The 7,613-nt window shown below is 46.3% G+C and overlaps 1 pseudogene; it reads right to left on the minus strand.

Moving 5' to 3' along the window:
• Window positions 1–830: 830 nt before the first annotated feature.
• On the minus strand, window positions 831–4,207 carry LOC148150169 (uncharacterized; annotated as a pseudogene).
• Between the last annotated feature and the right edge of the window lie 3,406 nt (window positions 4,208–7,613).

Here is a 7,613-nt window from a genome sequence, read left to right on the forward strand (position 1 = left end):
GATGAGGACATCACTTGCATTTATTGTTGATCTCTAATTGTCCTGAGAAAGTAAATAGTAACTTTCCTTTTTCAAATACAAAAGAGTGACTTCTGGGCCAGTTCAGAGGGCCAAGACAACCATATAGCTGTGGATCCAGAATCACATTTAGATGAGATGCGGTGCACTATTTGAAGTTTGGAAGAATGAAAAGCAATTTTTTTTTCACAAAAAACATGCATGGTTCTGAGGTGGGCTTGATGGAGTCGTTGCTGTCAGGATGAGAAATCTTCTGCAATTCCAACATTGGGATCATCAAATTCCACTCTTTTAATTGGAAATGACACGGTATGGGTTCAAGCTGACGAGGATATGTACAAAGTCCAACTCTCCCCAGCCACTTGTGCAGTGTGTTGACTGATGATATGGCTTTGTTGGATGTGATAGAACACAAACTGCTACATGAAGAGGGAGAATGGGATATCGTGTGGGACAGTTCCACGATCAAACATGACTTAGAGCATGAGGCAGCCAGGGATATGGGACACCCACATATCATAGAATTCCTACAGTGCGAAAACAGGCCCTTCAGCCCAACATGTCCACACTGACCCTCCAAAGAGTAATCCACCCAGACTCATTCCCCTACTACTCTACATTTTTAAAAAATTATTTCAAAAATATACTTTATCCATAGAAATCTTTGGTATCTGTACAGTTGGTGATGCCATTCAGGTATATATTTTACATGGCTTTACATACAGAGAACAGACTGAGTCATTGATATTTACAATTCTATGTGTTAATCGTCCAGCCTCTTGGTATTTAGCTGAGGCAACAGCGGAGCCCAATTACTGAGTGGGTTCCTCGTTATTCTTCGGCAAAAGGTCTTTCCCCACCGTGCCTTGACGGCAGCTGCCCCTAGCTTCAGCGCGTCCCTCAGCACATAGTCCTGGACTTTGGAATGTGCCAGCCTGCAACACTCAGTCAGGGTTAACTCCTCCAACTAGAAAATCAGCAAGTTTCAGGCAGACCAAAGAGCGTCTTTCACCAAGTTGATGATCCTCCAGGCGCAGTTGATGTTCGTCTCAGTGCGCAACCTGGGGAACAGACCTTAGAGCGCGGATTCCCACGTCATGGAGCTGCTCAGGACAAACCTCAACAAATCCCATTGCATTCCCCTCCAGACTTTCTTTGCATAGGCTTATTCCAGCAGGAGGTGTATGACAGTCTTGTCCCCTCCACAGCCACTTCGAGGGCAGCGTGCAGTGGCACAGAGAGTCCAGGCGTGCATATAGGATCTCACAGGCAGAGCCCTTCTCACCACCAAGCCATATCTTGGCACTTGTTGGAAAGTCCTGGTGATGAGGCATTCTGCCAAATGACTTTGACAGTCTGCCCAGGGAACTGCTCAACAGGACTCCTTTTCCCGAGGGGTCTCGAGGACATTATGTGCTGATCACTTCCTGATGGACTTGTGGTCAAAGGTGTGTTTCTTCATAAATTTCTCCACGAAGGACAGGTGATATGGAACGGTCCAACTACGTGGAGCGTTCCGTGGCAGTGAGGCCAGGCTCATCCTTTGCAACACCAAGGACAGGTAGAACCTCGGTACGTAGTGACACTTGGTGTTTGCGTACCGGGGATCCACGCACAGCCTGATGCAGCCACACTCAAAGGTGGCCATCTGGGTGAGAGTAACATTGGGTGTGCTTTTTCCCCCTTTGCCCAGATCTTTGTACATTGTTTCCCTTTGGACCCGGTCCATCTTTGATCTCCACACGAACTGGAAGATGGCCCGGTGACTGCGACGGCACAGGTTCAGGGAATAGTCCAGACCTGTGCCACATATAACAACACTGAGAGTATGTCATACCTGATGATGAAGTTTTTACCCGTGATGGAGAGCGACCGTTGCTCCCATCTGCCTAGTGTCTACCTCACTTTGGTAACCCATTCCACCCAAGACTTTGCGCATGCCCAGCCTTCAGGTGGTCAGTCCTGACGGTGAAGAGGATAAAGGATAGCTTGGCCCAATTTCCAAAGAGCATGGCCTCGCTCTTGCCTAGGTTTAGGCCCCCAAGGCCTGTTCAAACTGGTCACAGGTGCACATGAGTCTGAGCACGGACAGCGGATTCGAGCAGAAAACAGTGACCTCATCTCAGGCCTTAACCTGTAGGCCCTCACTGCCAGGAATAGTCACCCCTCTCATGCTCCCATCCTTCCTGATGGATTTGGCAAATGGCTCTATGCAGCACACAAACAAGGCAAGAGAGAGAGGGCAGCCCTGCCTAACTCCAGATCTGACTAGGAATCTATCTGATTCCCACCCATTGATTGAGACTGCACTGACAATGTTGGTGTAGAGCAGTTGGATCCAATTGCAGATTCCCTCCCCAAAGCCTATTTTGGAGATAACATCTCTCATGCACGTGTGCAATATCCTGTCAAAGGCTTTCTCCTGGTCCTGGCTGATGAGGCAGGTGTCCACCCCCCTGTCATGCATATAAGCGATCGTATCTCTGAGGAGTGTGAGACTCTCAGCAATCTTCCTGCCTGATACAGCACAGGTTTGGTCAGGGTGAATCAATGATCCCAGAGCAGACCTGACCTGGTTGGCAATGACCGTTGACAAGATTTTGTCATCCACACTTAGTAGTGAGATTGGTTGCCAATTTCTAATTTCCTCCCTCTCCCCCTTCTGCTTGTAGGTGAGATTGTTGATGCCTTTCCTCATGGATTCGCACATGGTACCTGCCAGAAGCACACTATCATATACCTCCAGTAGGTCCTGGCCGATCAAGTCCCACAGAGCAGAATAGAACTCAACTGGTAGGGCGTCACTTCTGGGAGTTCGATTCTTTTCAAATGACTTGAGGGCCTTGGTCAGCTCATCCAGAGATAGCGACTGGTCCAGCCTCTCCCGTGTTCTGTCATCTAAGACATGATAGAGGACAGGAACAACTGGGAGGCTGCTCTGTCGGTGGGCTTCGAGTCATACAGACTGGCATAGAAGGATTTGCTAATCCTCATGATGTTGGCCTGAGATGATGTTACCGAGGCTGCCGAACACAGAGCTCTCTTTGTGTACCTTCTGGAAGAAGAAACGTGAGCACTTTTCAACCCCCATCATCTGCAGCAGGAGGAAGTTCTACATACTTTCCTGAAGTTTGGAGAGTTTTCTTTGCCTCTTTCTCACCTCCAGAACACCTTTGAGGATGAAGAACCTCGTGATGTTCCCTTTTACTGTTTCCCACCAGTCTGCTGGAGACTCAAAGAGGGACTTCACAGTTCTCCAACCTGCATAATCTCTCTTGAGCTCCTCAATGTTTCCTGGGGTCAACAACTTTGTGTTCAGTTTCCACGTTTCTTTGCTAGCCCACTGCTCATCCTGTAGTTGACTGTTAGCCAGTAGTCAGTGAAGAACACAGGCTTGATGTCGATGGATCTGATTGAGAATGTTCAGGAAAGAAACAGGAAATCTATTCTTCAGTGGATAGACCCATCTGCCCGGGACCATGTGTATCTACGCTGTGCTCCATCTGCAGGGGTGCTGAAGACATCGTGAAGCTTGGCATCTTTGACTGTTTCCATCAGGACTCTGGACATGGCGCCCAGTTTACTATCCCCCCCGCCGGATCGTCCAACTGCATCAATGATACAGTTGAAGTCTCCAGCCAGAATGATTGGTCTGGACATAGCCAGCAACAATGGAAGCTGCTGCAGGATGGCCAACTGCTCACTCTTATCTGCTGGGGCGAACACATTAATTAGTCTCAGGGGAGCTTTTCTATACATAACATCAGTGACGAGGAGGCGCCCACCCACCACCTCCTTAACCTTGGAGATGGTGGAGTTGCCTCCTCGCAGCAGAATACCCAGGCCGGAAGAGGGGTTATTGTTGCCCCCCGACCAAACTGACGGCCAATGGGCTCACAAGCTCGACCATCTCCTGTAGCTGCTGAGGTGTGGTACATTGGCTTTAACGTTGGCTAGGAAGGCTGATGTAAAAACGCATCATGTAGAAGATTTAACACTACGGACATTAATACTGGCAAGTTTAACCCCCATTTTACAGTTTATGAGGTTACCATTGTCCGTTTACCAATGTACCTGTCTCTTGGGCGGCTGTCTGCATCCCTGTGGTGTAGGCGAACTGCTGGTCTCTCACAGGGCTGAGGTAGCTGTCCAGCTCCTCACTGGGGTCAATCCCCCACTCTGGTGCCATCAGACCAAGACCAGGGTCCGCAGAGGCCAGTTCTACATCTGACAGTGGGGCTACCAGAAGTTTGTGGCTTCTAGTTACCTGGAGATGTGGGGCAGTGAGTACCCCCGGTTCTCACTGAGTTGAGGGAGGGGGGGGCTTTACCAGTACCCTCAGAGGGTCTGTCCTTTCCTAATTGGGAGGTGCTTCCCTCCTTTTCCCCAGTGATGCTCTGCCTCTTTTCCTGGTGATGACCCTCCTTGCACCTGTCTTCAGCAACTGAGGAGCTGCCCATGTCCTCCCCATGCAGCTGTCGTTTCCCCCTTTGCTGTAAGGCATCGGAGGCCTGGCAGGTTTTTCTTTTCCTGTTTTTCACCGGAATCCATTTCCCCCTCCCCACTTGGAACCTGCAGCACTCATCCCATACTAATGCACCTAACCTATACATCCCTGAACACTAAGGGCAATTTCGCATAATCTGAACATCTTTTGTATTGTGGAAGCAAACCAGAGCACCCAGAGAAAACCCATGCAGACACGGGAAGAATGTGCAAACTCCATATGGACAGTTGTCCAAGGTGGGAATTGAACCTGGGTCACTGGCGCTATTAGTAATAATGCTATCTACTGAGCCACCATGCTGCATTATGCATATGCATTGCTGGAAAACCTTAAGCATTCAATTTATAAGTTTGCTTTGGCAAATTTTGCATTATGAAACAAACATTTGAAATTAGATATCTAGCTTAAATTAGATTGAAGATTTTGACTGTTGCCGTATGTTTAAAGAAACCTGTTGATCATTCAGTTCTTACATAAAACACAAATGTTATGTAAAAAGAACTTAGAAAAATATGATAAGAAGCCACAGTCAGTCAGACAAACAAAAAAATTAATCAAGGAAGAAGATGAGTAAAAAATTATTCAAGGAGGAAGATTCTGATTCTCTGCTTTCCTTCTTTGAGACAAAGTGTAGGAAGTGAATTCCAGGGCTTCGGGTCTAAACAGATGGAGAATTGGCGACTATGAGATTTAAACTGGAGATGCTTAAGAGACCAGAATTTAGGAAGCATAGTTATGGCAGAGGATTGTGAAGCTAGCAAAGATTAATGAGATAGCGAGCGGTGATGCCATCAAGATTTTTGAAAATGAGGCTGATTAATGTTTTGCTGAACCAAGAGACAAAGTATGTCTTATATTATTCTTTTGTCGGATGTGGGCATTTATTGCTCATCACTAATTATTCTTTTTGACTGGCTTGCTAGGCCTTTTGAGGTGCACTCATCCACATTGCTGCAGATCTGGAATCTGCTGGACCAAGGAAAGATGATAGATATCCTTTGGGGAAGGACCAGATGTGATTTTCTGACAATCAAAAGTTAGTAATTGTAATAAAGCAATTGGCTGAAACAAAGACTAGATTTCAAATCTGATTTAGGAATTGAGTTTTTAAACTCCATCTGCAGTTATGGTGAGATATAAGTGCTCAGTGCTTTAAGCCTCAGTGCTTTAACCTGGGACTCTGGTTTACCTACCCAGCCAACTTTACTCTGCCACTCTCCTCTTGTAGTAGGATAGAATTCCTACAGTGTGGAAACAAGCCATTTGGCCCAACAAGTCCATACTGACCTTCCAAAGAGTAACTGACCCAGTCCCATTCCCCTACCCTATTACTCCACATTTACCCCTGACTAATGCACCTAACCTACACATCCTTGAACACTATGGACAATTTAGCATGGCCAATTCACCTAACTTGCACATCTTTGGATTGTGGGAGAAAACCAGAGCAAACCCATGCAGACACGGGGAGAAAGTGCAAACTCCACACAGACAATCACTCAATGCTGGAATCAAACCTGGGTCCCTGGTGCTGTGAGGCAGCAGTGCTGACTACTGAGCCACCATATCACACCACAGCGTGGGAGTACCTGCATCAGACAATGTGCTGAGAATATTCCAGGATATTAAGCAAGCAGCAATGAAGGAATGGCAACACAGTTCCAAGTCAGGATGATGTATGGCTTGGAGGGGAACTTGCATGTTGTTGTGTCCTAGGTTTCTGCTGCCCTTGCCTTTTTAGGTGTTAGAAGTTTGGAGGATGCTGTCAAAGGAGCCTTGATCAATTGGTGTAGAGTATTTTAAATGTGGTAAACACTGCTGCCACTGTGTCTGACTGTTCAAGGTGATCTCTAGAGCATCCAGCAAGTGATTTGTTTTGGCCTGGATGATGCCAAGTTTGAATGTTGCTGGAGATATACTCTTCCAGGCAGGTAGAGTGTATTCTATCAAACTCCTGGCTTGTGGATGGCAGGCAATCAATGGCCAGTCAGGAGAGGAGTTATTCACCTAAGAATTCCTAATTCTCTAACTGGCTATTGTAGCTACAGTATTTAAATGGCTAGTGCAGTTCAATTTATTAGATTAGATTACATTACAGTGTGGAAACAGGCCCTTCAGCCCAACAAGTCCACATTGACCCGCCGAAGCGCAACCCACCCATACCCCTACATTTACCCCTTACCTAACACTACGGGCAATTTAGCATGGCCAATTCACCTGACCTGCACATCTTTGGACTGTGGGAGGAAACCGGAGCACCCGGAGGAAACCCACGCAGACACTGGGAGAACGTGCAAACTCCACACAGTCAGTCGCCTGAGGCGGGAATTGAACCTGGGTCTCTAGCGCTGAGAGGCAGCAGTGCTAACCACTGTGCCACCATGCCGCCCGGTGATCAATGGAAGCCCATTGTAATAGTAATATCACTGTATGTCCAAGGAAGATAGTTGGGTTCTCCCTTTTGGAGATAATCCTTGCCTAGCAATTAAGTGGCAAGTTACTTTCATACCATACATCAGCCTAAGTCTGAAGTTTGTCCATGACTCTTATATATACGAGGACTGCTTTACAATCTAAGGAGTCATGAAAAGTGCTGGACATCATTCGTGAACCTCTACTTAACCACGTTCAGCTGTTTCAGGTGAGAGATTCCTCTATTAGTTTGTTTTGGCGAAACAAATGTCATAAAAGAACAAGGGTTTTGCTTTGCTTTATTCAGGAATATCCACTCGAGAAAATGTGTGCTCACTGTCTTTAGTCTATGAAAAAGGTTTAAAAGCTGATCTGTTACATCAATCTTGCATACCAAAGTAGTTTGAAACATTTATGTACATTGATTAGTTCTGCCTTTTTATGTCAATAGTTGGTCCGATTGTCATGACAAAAGCTGGTCGTAGACTGATACCGTTATCACTGAATCGTCTGTTAAACATTTCAGTCAGAATTTCGTTTCAGTCACTGGGTCAACTCATTGGGGTCTGCTTTTCGAACAAATAACTTCATTTTTAGATTTGAGCCTCCTTATTCTTTGTCTTCAAAAAAAAAAGTAGAATCTTGGAAAATTGTACTTTGCAAAGAAAATATTGTA

Source organism: Chiloscyllium plagiosum, unplaced genomic scaffold (assembly GCF_037043375.1).
Source record: "Chiloscyllium plagiosum isolate Xiang-an unplaced genomic scaffold, Cpla_swu_hap1 HiC_scaffold_4, whole genome shotgun sequence".
Classification (NCBI taxonomy): domain Eukaryota; kingdom Metazoa; phylum Chordata; class Chondrichthyes; order Orectolobiformes; family Hemiscylliidae; genus Chiloscyllium; species Chiloscyllium plagiosum.